General features: G+C 44.1%; 1 protein-coding gene across 2 annotated transcripts in view; it reads right to left on the bottom strand.

Moving 5' to 3' along the window:
• The window catches only part of klhdc8a (kelch domain containing 8A), a 41,072-nt gene that overhangs the window by 21,583 nt on the left and 547 nt on the right, over positions 1-18,942 (bottom strand). The gene's annotated exons all lie outside the window — the stretch shown is intronic.

The following is an 18,942-nucleotide window of genomic DNA, read 5'->3' as shown; positions in this document are numbered from 1 at the left end:
GTGGCAGATGGAGTTTAATTCAGATAAATGTGAGGTGCTGCGTTTTGGGAAAGCAAATCTTAGCAGGACTTATGCACTTAATGGTGAGGTCCTAGGGAGTGTTGCTGAACAAAGAGACCTTGGAGTGCAGGTTCGTAGCTCCTTGAAAGTGGAGTCGCAGGTAGATAGGATAGTGAAGAAGGCGTTTGGTATGCTTTCCTTTATTGGTCAGAGTATCGAGTACAGGAGTTGGGAGGTCATGTTGCGGCTGTACAGCACATTGGTTAGGCCACTGTTGGAATATTGCGTGCAATTCTTGTCTCCCTCCGATCGGAAAGATGTTGTGAAACTTGAAAAGTTTCAGAAAAGATTTACAGGGATGTTGCCAGGGTTGGAGTATTTGAGCTATCGGGAGAGGTTGAACAGGCTGGGGCTGTTTTCCCTCGAACGTTGGAGTCTGAGGGGTGACCTTATAGAGGTTTATAAAATCAGGAGGGGCATAAATGGGGTAAATAGATAAAGTCTTTCCCCTGGGGACGGGGAGTCCAGAACTAGAGGGCATAGGTTTAGGGTGAGAGGGGAAAGATATAAAAGGGACCTAAGGGGCAACGTTTTCACACCGAGGGTGGTATGTGTATGGAATGAGCTGCCAGAGGATGTGGTGGAGGCTGGTACAATTGCAACATTTAAGAGTCATTTGGATGGGTATATGAACAGGAAGGGTTTGGAGGGATATGGGCCAGGTGCTGGCAGGTGGGACTAGATTGGGTTGGGATATCTGCTTGGCATGGACGGGTTGGACCGAAGGGTCTGTTTCCATGCTGTACATCTCTATGACTCTATATTCCCCTGGACTTCCTTACGAATATTGTGCACCAAAAAATGGAATTGTTTTTTAGAATGTGGCGGCCCTTCTTGAGCTACACCGATGCAGATGTATCAGCCATACTGTCTGGGGCCTTTGTTTAGCCGTGAGGATGATGTTTGTCGGTTTGGGGCCCTTGGGAGGAGGAATCCCGTATAAATGCAGGTCTTCTTATGACTTGATATAATTTTATTTTGAATGCTTATTTATTTATTTACATTTTTCTTTTTTGTTGGTGTTAGTCATGTACTATACTGTAGTTTTTAAAAATATATATAGTCTTCTTTCTTTTATCTTACTTTGTGTTTTAGTAGTCTGTAGAGTAGTTTATTAGTTAGTTTTCTTAATTTATATCCATGCTGTTATTATGTTGTAAAGTGGTTACACTATTTTGTATTAGTTTTGTAACTTTGTAAAAAAAAACCCAAAAACCTTTTTTTTTTCATTAAATATATATATATATATATATAAAGCTTGTGCTGAAACAGCCTGGAATGAGAGAGTGAATCTGCATTTTCAGTTGCTGGCATCTCATCCTTGGGAAGCGTGCAGTGTGCTTTCAGACAATTCATTAATTTTGGAGGGAACTTGTTTTTTTCTTTCCAGCATAAGGGTGTCGGTGGCTGGGTCAGCATTTCTTGGGCATCCCTAATTGCCCCGATGAAGCATGTGGTCTCTGAGTTTGTCCGCAGGGAGGTCATTGGCTGCTGTTGATCCTAAAGAGGCTGCCAAACCTGTTGGAGACACTTGGTTTGTCTTTAATGTTTTAAGGGATTTGGATGTCTCTGACCAGGGCAGCATTCAATCCCTATCCCTATTTTCCTTGTGTGGTGTGTTAGTCTATTTCAGGCACTTTGCTCAGGACCTGGAGTCACATTTAGGTCAGACTGGGTAAGGATGGCAGACTTCCTTCTCTCAAAGTGGACCAGATTGCTTTTTACAGCAATTAATCATAGTTGTCACAGCTACCATTAGTTGGACGAGCTTAATTTTTCGCCGGGAAAGTGGTGGCATGGTGGCAAATTCACTGGGGCAGTAATCCAGAACCTCAGGCTCACATTCTGGGGAGATGGGTTTATATCCCACTGTGTCAGACAGTGAACTTCAGAAAATAAAAGCTGGATTTTAATTTAAAATCATGGGGACCATGAAATGTGACACCCATATCCCAAGAATGAACCAAACAATCTTTCCTATAGCCTAGCATTATGCTGTCTCCTAGGAGCACTGGTCTGGTCTCCTGGTCCACAACTGCTTCCAGATGCTGAGAGAGGAATTGGAAGATACCAGTTAACCTGTACCAATGTAGTTTTAGCATGGTGGCTTAGTGGTTACAATGCTAGGGATGTGGGTTCAATCCCACCTTCCACCCCAACCTCCTTCCCCAACCCCTCCCCGGGTAACTGTATGGAGTTCGCACATTCCCCCTGTCTTTGGTTAGGTCTCCTCACACAGAAAAAAGATATGCTGGCTGGGTGGGTTGGCCATGGGAAATGCAGGGCTACATGGATAGGTGGGATGCTTTTCCAGGGGTTGGTGTGGACTCAACGAGCTGAATTCTGGATCAGTGGTGCGGGAAGAGCACAGCAATTCAGGCAGCATCCGAAGACAGGCAAAATCGACGTTTCGGGCAAAAGCCCTTCATCAGGAATAAAGGCAGAGAGCCTGAAGCGTGGAGAGATAAGCCGGGGGGGGGGGGGGGTGGGGAGAGAGTGGCATAGAGTACAATAGGTCAGTGGGGAAGGAGATGAAGGTGATAGGTCAGGGAGGAGAGGGTGGAGTGGATAGGTGGAAAAGGAGCTGGGCAGGTCGGACAAGTCCGGACAGGTCAGGGATCGAGTTGCTGGAGGTTAGAAGCGAGGATGAGGTGGGGGAAGGGGAAATGAGGAAACTGTTAAAATCCACATTGATGCCCTGGGGTTGAAGTGTTCCGAGGCAGAAGATGAGGCGTTCTTCCTCCAGGCATCTGGTGGTGAGGGAGCGGCGGTGAAGGAGGCCCAGCACCTCCATGTCCTCCGTAGAGTGGGAGGGGGAGTTGAAATGTGACAGGAATGGTTGTTGCAGGTTCCAGGATTTAGATGTTTCAGTAAGAAGAGAAAACATGGCAAAAGAGGGGGAGGTGTGGCATTATTAGTCGAGGACAGTATTACAGTGGCAGAAAGGATATTTGAGGACTCGTCTATTGAGGTAGTATGGGCTGAAGTTAGAAACAGGAAAGAAGAGGTCACCCTGTAGGGAGTTTTCTATAGGCCTCCGAATACTTCCAGAGATGTAGAGGAAAGAATAGCAAAGATAATTCTGGATAGGAGCGAGAGTAACAGGATAGTTGTTATGGAGGTCTTTAACTTTCCAAATATTGACTGGAAATACTATAGTCCGAGTACTTTAGATGGGTCAGCTTTTGTCTAATGTGTGCAACATAGTTTCCTGCCGCATTATGTAGGCAAGAGACCTACACGATATTTATATGGTGCTGGAAAAGCACAGCAGGTCAAGCAGCATCCTCGGAGAAGGAAAATCAACATTCCAGGCAAAAACCCTTCATCAGGAATGAGGCTGAGAGCCTCAGGAGTGGAGAGATAAATGGGAGGGGGTGGGGCTGGGGGAAGGCAGCTGGAGGGTAATAGGTGCATGGAGGTGGGGGTAAAGTTAATATGTCAGAGGGGAGGGTGGTGTAGATAGGTGGGAAGGATGATGGACAGATGGGACAGGTCATGGGGACGGTCTAAAGCTGGAAGGTTGGAACTGGGATAAGGTGGGGGGAGGGGGAATGAGGAAACTGGTGAAATCCACATTGATGCTGTGGGGTTGAGGGTCCCTAGGCAGAAGATGAGGCTTTCTTCCTCCAGGCACGGGGTGGTTAGCGAGTAGAGATGGAGGAGCCCAGGACCTGCATGTCCTTGGCGGATTGGGAGGGGGAGTTGAAGTGGTCAGTTACAGGGCGGTGGGGTTGGTTGGTGCTGGTGTCCTGGAGATGTTCTCTGAAGCACTCTGCAAGTAGGAGTCCTGTCTCCCCAATGTCGAGGAGACCACATCAGGAACAACAGATACAGTAAATGACATATATGGAAGTGCAGGTAAAACCCTGATGGATGTGGAAGGCTCCTTTGGGGCCTTGGACAGAGGTGAGGGGTGAAGTTTGTGCGCAGGTTTTGCAATTCCTGCAGTGGCAGGGGGAGGTGGTTTGGTGGGAGTGATGGACCTGACAAGGGAGTCGCAGAGGTAATAGTCTTTACGGAAATCGGATAGGGGTGGGGATGGAAATATATGTCTGGTGATGGGGTCCTGTTGTTGGTGGCGGAAATGGCAGAGGATGATGCAATGTATACAGAGGTTGGTGGGGTGCAAGGTGCACCGGGGGGCGGGGGTTCTGTCCTTGTTGTAGTTGGAGGAGTGGGGTTCGAGGTGTGGGAAGTGGATGAGATGCGCTGCAGGGTATCATCAACCATGTGGGAGGGAAAATTGCAGTCTTTAAAGAAGGAGACCATCTGGTGTGTTCTGTGGTGGAACTGGTTCTCCTGGGAGCAGATGCGGTGGAGGTGGAGGAATTGGGAATAAGGGATAGCATTTTTACCGGAGGTAGGGTGGGAGGAGGTGTAGTCCAGGTAGCTGTGGGAGTCACTGGGTTTGTGGAAGATGCCAGTGTTGAGTCGGTCACCATTGATGGAGATGGAGAGGTCCAGAAAGGGGAGGGAGGTTTCAAGATGGTCCAGGTGAACCTAAGGTCGGGTTGGAATGTGTTGGTGAAGTTAATGAACTGTTCAACCTCCTCATGGGAGCCCGAGGTGGCGCCGAAACAGTCATCAATGTAGCGGAGGAAAAGGTGGGGAATGGTGCCGGTGTAACTGCGGAAGATGGACTCTTCAACGTAACTGACAAAGAGGCAGGCATAGTTGGGGCCCATGCGGGTGCTCATGGCTACCCTTTTGGTCTGGAGGAAGTGGGAGGATTCTGATCGAGTCTGCTCTGCCATTCAATCATGGCTGATAAGTTTCTCAACCCCATTCTCCTGCTTTCTTCCTGTAATCTTGATCCCCTTGATATTCAAGAATCTATCTAACTCAGTCTTAAATATACTCAACGACCTGGCCTCCACAGCCTTCTGTGGCAATGAATTCCATAGATTCACCACTCTCTGGCTGAAGAAGTTTCTCCTTATCTCCATTCTAAAAGGTCTTGTTTTACTCTAAGGCTATGCCCTTGGGTCCTAGTTTCTCCTACCAATGGAAACATGTTCCCCCATCCACTCTGTCCAGGCCATTCAGTATTCTTTATGTTTCAATTAATCCCCCCTCATCCTTCTAAACTCCATCAAGTATAAAACCAGAGACCTCAAACGTTCCTCATATGTTAAGTTTTTCCTTTCTGGGACCATTCTTGTGAACCTCCTCTGAACACGCTCCAGGGCCAGGACATCTTTCCTGAGATATGGGGCCCAAAACTGTGCACAATACTCCAAATATGGCCTGACTAGATCCTTATAGAGCCTTAGAAGTACATCCCTGCTTTTATATTCAAGGCCTCTCAAAATATATTCAAGGCCATCATCGCATTTGCCTCCCTAACTACTGACTCAACTTGCAATTTACCTTGAAAGAACTGGACTTGAACTCCCAAGTGTCTTTGTACTTCAGACTTCTGGCAAACCCATACCTATGCAAAAGAAGTGTATATCTATTCACAGTTCTCGATTTTCTGACACAGTGTACTTCAACAGCTTACCCAAGGCAGCGCCTGACGAAGACAATATTCCCAAGTTGCAATGTACATGGGGCATGCAAAATGATTTAGGACGATATAAGCTGCTTCAGGATCTGCTGCAAAGTTGAACTCAGAACACATCGTTACATTGCCCCTGCCTGAAAATAATAAAATCTTGAAATGGAATTAATTCCATCACAACTTTAAAAGCCTCTTACTCTTATCAGCTTTAACAGTGGTAAAAATAAATGCTTTGCTTTTAAATTAAAACATTCATATTGCATGGAATTATCAACTATCCAATATAATGAAATATGTGTTGATTTTAGAATCAAATGCATATTTTACCCTTTTTGAAAATGTTGCCACGCGAGACCTTAGTGCAATATTGGTCAAATATTACAATTAAATTCAACTTAACTTTCAAGGATTAAATTTACAGATCATCAGGCCTGAGCCACATAGATTAGGATTTATATGTAACATATTGATTGTTGCTGCAATAAAGAGGTTCTACCCTAGGCAAAAGGACAGAATTTTCTACTGATGAATGTGTTCCTTATTTTGTGTGCTTACAAATATAGCTTTGGTGATTGGATGGTTCTCAAATAAAGCACATACTGATTTGTAACAAACTCCTTTTCACTAACCATATTCTCACTCTACCTTTGGAGATTGAAGTACACGTGAAAGACATAAATATCTAGTTGGGGTACATTTGCAATATTGGGATCATACTGTTATACAAACAGCTTCAGGGCAACGGGACTCAACTTGGGAAGCCAGTTTGTTTATTAGAGTGCTATCGGTGGTGGGAAAGGAGGGGTATGCACAATATGTTGACAGACTGCCAGAGGCCTGTCTTCAGGCTAGGTTTGGAATTCCTCCTGTCTGGGTACATTGTTCCCTGGTGGGCCTCGCCAGCAGTAGGCCATCCCACATGAAAAAATCCTTTCTTTTTAAATCCACATTGGTGCCCTGGGGTTGAAGTGTTCCGAGGCGGAAGGTGAGGCGTTCTTCCTCCAGGCGTCTGGTGGTGAGGGAGTGGCGGTGGAGGAGGCCCAGCACCTCCATATCCTCGGCAGAGTGGGAGGAGGAGTTGAAATGTTGAGCCACTGGGCGATTTGGTTGATTGGTGCGGGTGTCTCGGAGATGTTCCCTAAAGCGCTCTGCTAGGAGGCGCCCAGTCTCCCCAATGTTTTACCTCTGTTTTTACCTCAACGAGCTGAATGGCCTCCTCTCACATTGCAGGGATTCAATCCAATATCTGCTGCTTCTCGATACAGCACATCCTGCTGCAGCCACATCCTTGAAACATGTGTCTGAGATATGGAGAGGTTGGGTGGAGCCTGGGAACCAGCAATGCTGGTTGGCAGAGCTTTTCTTTTTCTTCAAACATGCTTTTTTTCTCCCAACTCCACAGAGCTTGATCAACTTGCCCTGATCTGCAACTAATGAGGAAACATCCTTTGCTCCTTCCCTCTGTCTTAAATGGGTGACTCCTTAGTCTTAAACAGTGACCCTAGTTCTCGATTCAGCAGGAGGAGTAAAATCCTTTCCACAACCACCCAGCAAAGACCTCCCAGGATCTTCTATGTTTCAATCAATTCACATCTTATTCTTCAAAACTCCAGCAGATCCAAGCCTGGTTTATCCAAACTTTCTTCATAAGTCAACCCACCCATTCCAGTTATTGGTCTCGTAAACCTCTGAACTACATCCAATGCATTTAGTCTCCCTTAAATAAGGTGATCAATAACGTACATAATACTCATCAGTGCCCTGTATAACTGAAGCATAGCCTCCCTACTCCTCTATTCAATTACCCTCATAATGAACACTTACATTCTATTAGTTTTCCTGATTACTTGCTGTACCTGCATACTAACCTTCTGTGATTCACCCAGATTCCTCTCCACGTCAGAGCTCTACAATGTCTCACTATTTAAATAACAGATTTAAATTCTGAAATCTTCTAGCCAAAGTGGACAATTTCGCATTTCCCCAAATGTTAAGGTGTCCCAGACTGTCACTTTCTTGAGAGAAGCTCTGTCTACTTTATATGCCTGGGGAGTCTATTCCATAGATTGACCACTCGCTCACTGAAATATTTGTCTCCGCAGAATTTAATGCCCGTTCCTCACCCCAATAAAACATGCCATTGTTTCTAAATACCATCAACTAATTGTGGGAACCTAGGGTTGTATAGTCCACCATAAACATCTAACCAGAGGACAATATTCATAAGAGATGACCAGATATACACCCACTAATCTCATTCCCTCAGCATGCTGCTGAATACTTCAGATTTCCAAAGCACCTAGTCTAGGTGTGAGCCAAAGTTGTCCCATATTCTTGCTGTTGTTTTCTCTTATGGGAGAGTCAGGGTTAAGTGCCAGGAAGCTCCTGTTCTCTTCAGTTACTCTCAGCAATGATAAGGAGTTCTGGCAACAGCTGATGTGACGTTGTGAGCTACTGTAGCCAGGCAACAGATTCTCCCACCCCTCCATCCTGCCTTTACTAACCTTTACTGTCACGTCTGTACAGGATCATATGCAACTCATCTGCAGCAAGCTGCCCTCGCCTCCAGGAGATGAAAAATGCAGAAAGTGACAGCAGTTTCTACCTTGACTCTGCCGTGTCTGAAGATCTGAACTTCTCAACCTCTTTCCAGAGCAGCATTTAATGAAGTCTGCCTCAGACAACACAGCAGTCAGGCAGCACTGGATTGGATTTTACATGAACAGGTCATAAGGATTGGCCCCACGAGGTAGTGCGGAATTTTATACATTTACCATTTCAGTTACATATTTTAAGGTGCTGCATCCTGGGAATTATAACACATGAAAACAAACAAAAGAGGAACGAGAGAGAAATCATGACTCTAATTTTCTCCAGAACCTTGTGCAGTCCCACAGGCTGATGGGTGTCCTCTAGCTCCATGAACCAATTATCACACGTCCACACATGTGAATGTAGGGAGCTTATCTGCCTGAGAGACGGGACACATCACGGGTTATGTCTGAGCCTGTTGTCAACTGCCTGCCATCCTGGTTTCTGACAGGGACAGCAAATTGCTTATAGCAGAGGTTGGTTAATGTTAATGTATTCAGCAAAGTCATAATTCTGTCACCCACCAAAATACAAATTTAAACCATGACAATTGAAGAATTTAAAACCAATTTTCAAAAAAAAAGCAACCTGCAGATCAAACTGGCATTAGTGGAAGTGAGCATGAAGTTGGCTGATGGTTGTAAGAAGCCACCAGGTTCGCCAGAACGTAAAGGTTCAAGAAGGTACACATAATTTATTCTTTTTTGTGTCTCTCTAATGGGTTGTTAGTTAATATTACCTCATAAAATTTTACCCATTCCATTGGCAATGGTTTTGTTTGATATTGCCTGTTACAACTCACTTTCAACAGCACTTTCCAAACCTACAACTTCAACCATTTAGAAAGACAAGGACAGCAGATGAATGGGAACACCACTTCCTGCATGTTCCCCTCCAAATCACGCACCATCTTGGCTTGATGTGCCTTTGCTGCTGCTGGATCAAAATTCTGGAACTCCCTCCACAACAGCACTATGGATGTTCCGTTAGCAAACTGACTGCAGCAGTTCAAGGGCAGCTCCCATTACCTTCTCAAAGCTATTCGGAAGGGACAATAAATGCTGGCCCGGTCAGGAATTGCCCACATGCCACAAAAGGATTAAAATAAACTAAAAAGAGAAAAGAGAAACCTCAAATACTTTGTTGCTGGCTTCAGCTAGTGAGAAATGACGTTTAAGTTGGCTGCGTGATGGCTCAGTGGTTAGCGATGCTGCCTTGTAGTACCAGGGACCCAAGTTGGATTCCAGCCTCGGGCAGGTGTCTGTGTGGTGTTGCACAATCTCTGTGTGGGTTTCCTTCAGATGTTCCAGTTACTTCGTACAATCCAAAGATGTGCAGATTACTTGGATTGGCCGTTCTAAATTGTTCAGAGTGTCCAGGGATGTGCAGTCCAGGTGGGTTAGCCATGGGAAATGTGGGGGTGCTGGGTGTGGGGAGGATACCCTTCCAAGAGTTGGTGCAGACTCAATGGGCTGAATGGCCTTGTTCTGAATTGTAGGGATTCTACGAAATGAGAAAAGCCATCATCCAAGACATTGACCATTTGTGCAACAGTTTCTGTGAAATTAATACATGACACAGAAATAATTCAGGGTTTAGATCAGAGTGGTGCTTTAAAAGTACAGCAGGTCAGGCAGCATCCGAGGAGCAGGGAAATTGACATTTTGGGCAAAAGCCCTTCATCAACTATTCCTGATGAAGGACTTTTGCCTGAAACGCCGATTTTCCTGCTCCTTGGATGCTGCCTGACCTGCTGTGCTTTTCCAGCACCACTCCAGCATCTGCAGTCTTCACTTTTGCCCACAGAAATAGTTCAGCTGCACCAAATAAATTAAACTGTCAGGGTAAATAATACTTCAATAGTTTAAGATTAACTTCATCAAATATTTGGCTTTGGGGTTGCGACCACACTTTGGGATGCCCTGGATAAGTTCCACATGTCTCTGTCTGTTTGCACTGGGTGTAACATTTGGGAACCGACTCAAAGGAGGACTGAGGTAAAAGTGTCTTTGTTCAGATTCCTCAGTGTAAATAAATATCCAAGGCATCATTGAAGAGAGTGTGGTGGCAGCTGGATTACAGGAAAATCATGTAAATAATGTCACTGCTGTAAATCATTGCTGATAAATACTGTTCAGGGATTAGCTTGTTTTCTCAATCCCCAACACCACTTAGTCATGCAATACAGAAGCTGTTAAAATTCGCCCCCAGCCTCACTTGTTGTGCTCTAGGATGGGAAACCTTATTGTGTGGGATCCAGCAATCGCTCCAAGTCAAACTCTATTCCAAAACTGCAATATACAAATATGAATTAAAAGCAACATTCAGCCCATCGAGCCAACTCCACCATTGAATAAGATTGTGACTTGTCGGTTTGTGTTTTGAATTCCAGAGCTCCTGATGAGCTGTGCCGAACAAGCATCTATCTACTCCATTACATAAATAGTCAATGATCCTACCTCCACCTCCTTCTGAGACAGAGTTCCAAAGCTGCACAAGAGAAAATAAAAATTCTCCCCTACTCTATCCTGGGTAGCACAGTGGTTCAGTTGCTAGCACTGATTTCCTCACAGCACTAGGGACTCTGGTTCAATTCCCACCTCAGGCAACTGTGTGGAGTTTGCACGTTCTCCTTGTGAATGTGTGGGCTTCCTCTCGGTGCTCCATTTTCATCCCACAGTCACAAAGATGTGCAGGTTAGGTGGACTGGCCATGTTAAATTGCTCACAGTATCCAAAGGTGTGCAGAGTAGTTGAATTAGTCTTAGGAATTAAAGGGGTAGGGTAAGGATGCCTTTCGAACGGCCTGCTCTTTGCAGTGTAGGGATTCTAAAGGACAAACCTCTGAGTCTAAAACACAACACCCATGTTCTGGACTGACCCAGAAGAGGAAACACAATTTCCACTTCCAAGTTGTCAAGACCTTTCAGGATCTTGAACACATCATTCAAGTCAGCCCTTAAACTTCCAAATTCCAGTGGAAATAAACTCAGTCTTTCCAACCTCTCCTCACAAGTCAACCCACTCATTCTGGGGAGCAGTCCTCCTCTGAACCATCTCCAGAGAATTTAGATCAGTTCCTTAACTAAATAGATTAAAACTGCACACAGTTTCTGAGATGTGGTCTCACCAATGTCCCATATAACTGAAGCATAGCTTCTCTTACAATGAAAAATAACATCCATTAGTCTCTTAATCACTTGATGATCTGCACCCTACCTTTTTGTGTTTCATGTACTAGAATACCTAGATCCATTAGCACTTCAGAATTCTGCAGTCACTCTTCATTTAGTAATACTCTACTCTGTTGAGGTGAATAGTTTCACATTTTCCTACCTTGGCTGGTAGAACAGCAACATTTAAAAAAAAACTGTAACTTTAAAATCAGAAAGCTAAATACAATGGGACTCTAAAATAAAAACAGAAATTGCTAGCAGTATTCAGCAGGTCTGGCAGCATCTGCAAAGCAAGAAATAAATTAATGTACAAACCGGATACCTCGCATCAGAACTCACGGTATCTCGCTCTCTCTCTCTTCTCAGATGCTCCCAGATTGGTTGAGTTTTTCCAGTACTTTCTGCTGTAATTTTGGAATAACTTTTGTCCAGAGTGTGCACTGTTTCTTGCCATACTGCCTATAGTCAGTCGTGAGTTATCCATGATTTGGAGATGCCGGTGTTGGACTGGGCTGTACAAAGTTAAAAATCACACGACACCAGGTTATAGTCCAACAGGTTTCATTGGAAGCACTAGCTTTCAGAGCGCTGCTCTTTCACAACAACCACTTGATGAAGGAGCAACGCTCCGAAAGCTAGTGCTTCCAATTAAACCTGTTGGACTATAACCTGGTGTTGTGTGATTTTTAAATGAGTTACCTAACTAGGCAATTGTGGTGTCATTAAGTTCCAATGCCAGAAATCACACTACACTATCCAATAGGTATATTTGAAATCACAAGCTCTCGGAGCAGTGCTATGGAATGTGCTGGTTGTTGGACTGAGATCGACAAAAGTCAGGTGTCAAACGACACTGAGCTCTGAATGCTTGGGATTTCAAATAAATCTGTACAACCTGGTGTCGTGTGATCTCTGACCTTGACCACCCCAGTCCAACCCCAGCACCTCCACATCATAAGTTCCATTGGGCACAGTAGCATAGTGGTTCTATTACTGGATTGGTCACCTGGGTCAATGGTCTGAAAATGAATTTCACCACCAGCTGTGGAATGTAGATTCAGGCAATAAAGTAAACTTGGAATAACAAGTTATTATTCAGAGCAATACCAATAAAGCCACTTTATTTGCTGTAAAAATGCACCTGGTTCACTAACACCGTTACACAGATCTGGCATTTAGATGGTTCCAGTCTGACAGCCAATGTGGTCCAAACTGAAATGACCTTGTAAGTTCACTCAGTGGTCTTCAAGCAGCCGGTTTACCACCATCTTCTCAAGAGCAATTGGGAACAGACCAAATTGGCCTTTCCACAATCCTCATATCCTGTCAATGAGCAAGGTCCCTGTCCACTTTTAAAGCACTTGTTAATACTTGTTAATACTTGCCATTTTGACCAAGATCCTGTTCTAGTATCTCCAAATGTCAAAAATTTTTAATACTGCTGTGAAGCACCATATATGTTCTATGTAAAAGGTGCTGTATAAATGCACATTGGCTCAAGTTGGGAAACTCCCCTAAGGATAACGGGAGGATAAATACATCATGGAAGTTGTCAAGGGACACAGAGCTCTGAAGCCAAACTGAATTCAGTGTTTGGTCACTGAATGTGGATTTAACCCAATTATAGAGAACTGGTTTCAAAGGGCCTTTTACCTATACACATTATAAACCATAATTTAACGAGGATAAGATTTTCAGAAACCATTGAATATTGTTATTTCTGCTGAAGGATTTTATTAATGGGTTGACTCAAATGCAGGCCAATCAGCTCATTGGGCCTGTTCATCTATCCTCCTTACTTCCATGACCTCAATACCCTTGCGTAACAATCAACTGTCAATAAAAAACATAGAACTGTGAATGCTGGAAATGGGAAAACTGAGTCAAAAATTGCTGGAGAGCCTCAGCAGGTCTGGCCGCATCTGAAGAGAGAGATACAGTTAACTATTTGTGTCCGTGACACTTCATCGGAAGGTACTGAAGGATGGTCACTGAACCTAAAATGTAAAATCCTATCAATTGGAGTTTTGAAATTTTCAGTTGGCCTCAGAACCTCAATTGCTTTTTGAATTTCCACTTCCACTTACACGAAGATAAGTTTCCAGACATCACCCCAGAATACTTGTTCTAATTTTTACTATACCCCCATGTTGTGGACTCCTCCATTGGAAGAAATAGTTTCTTTCTGTATGAAAGGCTTTAATGAACGTAAACATTTTGATTTCTATCAACCCTTGTTCCTCAGTGCTGAAGGAAATACAAGCCTCGTCCATGCAACATCTTCTTTAGTTACAATTTTAGTCCCAGTATGAACTGATGTCAGTTAATAAAGTTCAAGCAGGCTGGCGAGCTGAGAACCAAAATACACTGTTTTTCTTAGTGGAGAGTGTTTACTAACTTGACCACTCTGAAAGCTGTCACCTTGCAACCTAACTGGTCCATATTTCTATATCCACAAAGACAATTACAAAATAAGCCAAAGGAAGGTAAACGGAATTAGATCACAGATCAGCCATGATCTCATTAAATGGATGACTGAAAAGTCTATTCCCGTTCCTATGTTCCTACGTAACTGTCTGTCTTAACCTTAACATCAACAGACCTTAGCAATGTGACTGACAGGACATTAGCAGTGAAGCAGAACTGGGCCGTGAAGTCACTCATGCTGTTTCTGGCAGGTGCTGTGAGGTCAGCTAATGGATCCACACAACAGCACAATAACACTCAGTAAACACGTTGTTGAAACCTCTCAATTTTCCTTCCTTATTTTTACTTAGGAAAATGTTCTTTGCAAACTTCAGATGTCTGTATGACACTCTCCCCAGGAATGTAGTCAGTCTATCATCCCACACGAAAACATGAGTACGTAATCCATGCAGACCCTCCACAGCAGTATTGAGGGTGTACTACGATGTTGGAGATGTTGTTGTTTTAAGGATGAAATATTAAACAGATTCCCATATCTGCCCTCTCAGTCAGACATAAGATTTTATTCCACTGTTTTGAAGAAAAGAAAGAGATCTGGTTGGTGTTCTGAACAAAATTTGTCCCATAATCAACATTGATAAATTACAGATTATCTGGTCGGTGTCACGTTGCTATTTGTAATAGCTTGGTGTACACAAATTGTGTGGTACATTTCCTACCTTAGAACAGTGCCTAAGCTTCAAAAGTATTTTAAAGCCCTTTGTGTAATTCAGTAGTTGTAACAGTAATTATATAAAGGCATTTCTTTCTTCCATTATCAAACCAAACAGCATAATGTTGAGTCCACCTCCAGAATGGTTAAGTATTAGGTTAAAAATTCACACAACACCAGGTTATAGTTCAACTGGTTTATTTGGAAGCACTAGCTTTCAGAGTGACGCTCCTTCATCAGGTGGTTGTGGAGTATAAGATCATAAGATCTTGGATTCATGTCACACTATAGGTGACTCCACTGCACGATACATACACACACACTCACGCAGATCCTCTCTCAGACACACGCTCTCTCACACACAAATACCCTGCACACTCACACCCATGCACAAACCCTCTCACAGGCTTATACTCCATCACGCCCACACATACACTTTACTAAGCTTTCACACACGCAAACACACACTCTCTCACATGCACTCATACTCACACACTCACATGTATACATTCAATCTCTTTTCTCTCTCTCTCTCATTCACGCATGCACACATATAAGTCCATAGGGTGCATTTGTATTTGCAGAATTATATTTGCTGAAATATTGCATATTGCTCAAAAACACACAATCTGCTGGCAGTCAATCCATAATAATATTTTGTAAATTCCACTTTGGAAATAGAACCAGTCTGACTCAAGATTGGGATACAGACAGCCTGACCTCACACCTTTAATGCATTGTCTGAGCTGAGATGTCACCTTTTGTTGTAAAGCCTAAAGTTATCTCAAGAAGGTAATTTAAAAAGAAGTTCTGGGGTTTACATATTAGTGAACCAAAGCCCATAAACCATTCTAAAAGATGAAAGACTTAACAATCTGGGTTTATTCAATATACCATTTCAGTTGTATGTCACTGTAATCCTTTGCTATAAATTATGTGTTCACAACCACCTGATGAAGGAGTAGCACTCTGAAAGCTAGTACTTCCAAATAAAGCTGTTGGACTGTACCCTGGTGCTGTGTGATTTTTAACTTTGTCCACCCCAGTCTAACAGCGGCACCTTCATATCATTAAGTATTAGGGAGAGCTTATACTTCTATGGGGCTGACATGGTAGCTCAGTGGTTAGCACTGCTGCCTCACAGCACCGGGGACCTGGGTTCAATCCTACCCTTGGGTGACTGTGTGGAGTTCGTACAGTCTCCCTGTATCTGTGTGGGTTTTCTCTGTTGTGCTCCCACAATCTAAAGATGTGCAGGTTAGGTGGATGGCCATGCTTAATTGCTCATAGTGTCCAGAGATGTGCAGGCTAGGTGGATTGCGTATGGGAAATGCAGGGTTACAGGAATAGAGTGAGGAGTGGAATGCTGTTCAGACGATCAGTGTGGACTCGATGGGCAGAATGGCTTGCTTCCACGCTGTAGGGATCCTATGATCCGTCTCTCTATGGTTCCTGCTAACATTGCAATAAAAAAGATTATTAAAAGTCTACTATCTTCCACATTAGAATACGGGAACTCTTGCAAATTTCTGTTTCCATTCTACAGTCCCTACTGAGGGAGAAGCAAATTTGTGTCACTCATCTGATATACTCTGCTTACAAAAAGTAGGAAATGAGCCAGCTTCCTACCATCAATTAAACCAATGTAATAAGTTCCAATAGGATGACAGTTACAGGTCACACTTCGGAAAAGAGGACGACTTGTTTAATTCTGCTGCTGTATGACTCAAATGATATCTCATTAAAAGTTAGCAATTCTCTCAATCCAGTTTTCCTTGCTGACACTCTCTGCTTCTATGCCATACACTGGCTGAATGGTAGGCTTGTTGGGCAGGAGGAGTGTGTCTGAATCAGCACATTAACGGAGGAGGAATTATCTTTGTGTTCAGTTCTATGATGATCAAAATAAACTCCTTAGTGCGGCAGTATAAAAGGCACATCAACAACCAATCTATTTCAGCCTGGTGAGCATAACTAAGGAAGCAGTTCTAGAATGATTAGCTTTTACACTGGCTAGGTGGGGATGGAGGGACACTTAAATATTACTGGCAAGGAGGCTCTGTGGTTAGCACTGCTGCCCCACAGTGCCAGGGACCTAGTTACGATTCCAACTTCAGGCGACTGTCTGGCGTTTGCACATTCTCCCCGTGTCTGCGTGAGTATCCTCCAGGTGCTCCGGTTTCCTTCCATAATCCAAAGATGTACAGGATAGGTGAATTGGCCATGCTAAATTGCAAGGCAAAAGTGAGGACTGCAGATGCTGGAGCTCAGAGTCAAAATTAGAGTGGTGCTGGAAAAGCACAGCAGGTCAGGCAGTATCTGAGGAGAAGGAAAATCAACGTTTTGGACAGGAGCCCTTCATTCCTGAAAGTGGAAAGTGTAGGATAATAGGGTAGGGGAATGGGTTTGGGTGGGTTACTCTTTTGAAGATTGATGTGGACTTGTTGGGCCAAAGGGCCTGTTTCCACACTGTAGGGATTCTATGATTCTAATAATTATCTAATGTCCTCTGCCCCAGAAAATACATGTGCTTAGAGATCAAATGAAGGCAGACTTTGGCTCAGGTGTGGTCTCTTAGATGGTCAAATAGTCTGTTTAACATTACTGTTGTTCATGGAGCATGGGTGAAGAGTGAAACGCCGCCAGAAGCCAGACACTCAGCCAAGAATTGTCATCTCACTCAACAGAGGGGAGAATATTGACAACAATATCATTGCACAGAGGTGTAAGCCAATCATAAGAACTAGGAGATGGCAATTCAGCACCTCGAGTTTGCTCTGCTTTTTTATACTGTCGTGATTATAACGAGGTCAGCCAAGTGAATCTCATAGAATGAATTCCCTGATTGGGGCTGTTAATCTGGCTCAATCAAGGAGCCCTGACTGACAGATATAATCAGGCAGGTCAGGGGCTCTGCACAGAGAGAGCTGGCTCTGAGGGAGCTGGATTGGTGTCAAGGCCTCTCCATGTATAAATACAGGGTGATTTGATGATAGGATATCAGTCTTCATGGAGTTATTTCAAATACGATCATCATCTCAGCCTCAGTTTCACTAGCCTGCCCACTCTCCATAACCTTCAACACATTACTCATTAAAAATCTATCTACTCCTTAAAAATACTCAATGTCCCAGCACCCACTGTACTCTGGGTTAGTGAATTCCACATATTCGCAAACCCTTTGAGAGAAATAATTTCTCCTCACCTATATTAAACCCATTACCCCCTTATCCTAAAATCTATGATCTCTTGTCCCACGAGGAAACATCCACTCTACGCCTACTTTGTCAATCCCCTTGAGCGTCCCACATACTTCAATAAGATCTCCTCCCATTCTTATAAAATGTACAGAGTACAGGCCTTCAACTGCTCAATCGCTCTTCATTAGATAAAACTTCCATCTCTGGAATTAATCCAGTGAACCTTGGCTGAACTGCCTCCAATGCAATTATACTCTTCCTCAAGGAAGGGGATCCACTCTCTATGCAGTATTCCAGATGTGATGTCACCAGTACCTTGTACAATTACAGCAATACTTCCTTACAATCACAAGTGAATAGGTTCTTGCAACACATTAAGCAATGGTGAGTGTTGACACTGAGAAAAGCATCTCAACATTGAGTGCAAATATGCGCTAGACCCCCATGGGCTGGAGCATCCCAGTCTCATCCACCTCCTGTTCCATTTCAAGGCAGTGATAGCACATCATTGAACCATTCCCAGTTTTTAGGCCACGGTTCAGAGATTCACCACTAAACCAGGTTATTAACCCTCTGCTGCTCGAGTGGGTGGTTCAGCTCATTCAAATGCCACTCCAGCCACTTGAGAACAGAGTTGAAGCAGAGCCTCCCAGCGTAATGCTGAGGGGATGCTGCACTGTTAGTGGTGCCATTTTCCCGATGCGACGTGACAACATTGGCATCAAACCGTGTGAACAAGATTCTAATTGGGGAGAGGGAACAAACAATCTTGTGCATAAATCTAAAATAATTGACTCCCCATTGGTAGCTGACTGTTGCTTTAAGCTGACAATATAGCTGTATACAGTGGTAGTGTCTCTGCCTCTGAGACAGGAGATCTGGGTTCACGTCCCACATCTGTACATAGTGCAGTAATATTTTTGAACGTATTTCTTTTTTAAACAGAACTAGAGAGGTGAGAGCTGTCTCTGTCGTGACCCTCACTCTGCAACGAGAGCAATACAGGGGTGCCCGGGCTGTAGGCTCCGAGGGTATATACCCCACTCTCCTGATTGAAGCCCACCCTTGGGAATACCCCAAACACGGACACGACCATCACCTCCTCCTGCCCCGTACAAGCAGCTGCGAACTTTGCAGAGACCCAGCTCCTGGGGGATGGTTGCAGACTGTGACTGGGACCGATATTGTTTGGAGAGAGGGAGGGTCTGGGGGAGAGACAGAGAGAGGGGGCTGGTGGGGGGCAATGGTGATGAGGGAGAGTAGGGGATAG

This window comes from Chiloscyllium plagiosum, chromosome 26 (assembly GCF_004010195.1).
Source record: "Chiloscyllium plagiosum isolate BGI_BamShark_2017 chromosome 26, ASM401019v2, whole genome shotgun sequence".
In the NCBI taxonomy this organism is placed as follows: domain Eukaryota; kingdom Metazoa; phylum Chordata; class Chondrichthyes; order Orectolobiformes; family Hemiscylliidae; genus Chiloscyllium; species Chiloscyllium plagiosum.
This window is presented reverse-complemented; position numbering and strand designations above follow the sequence as displayed.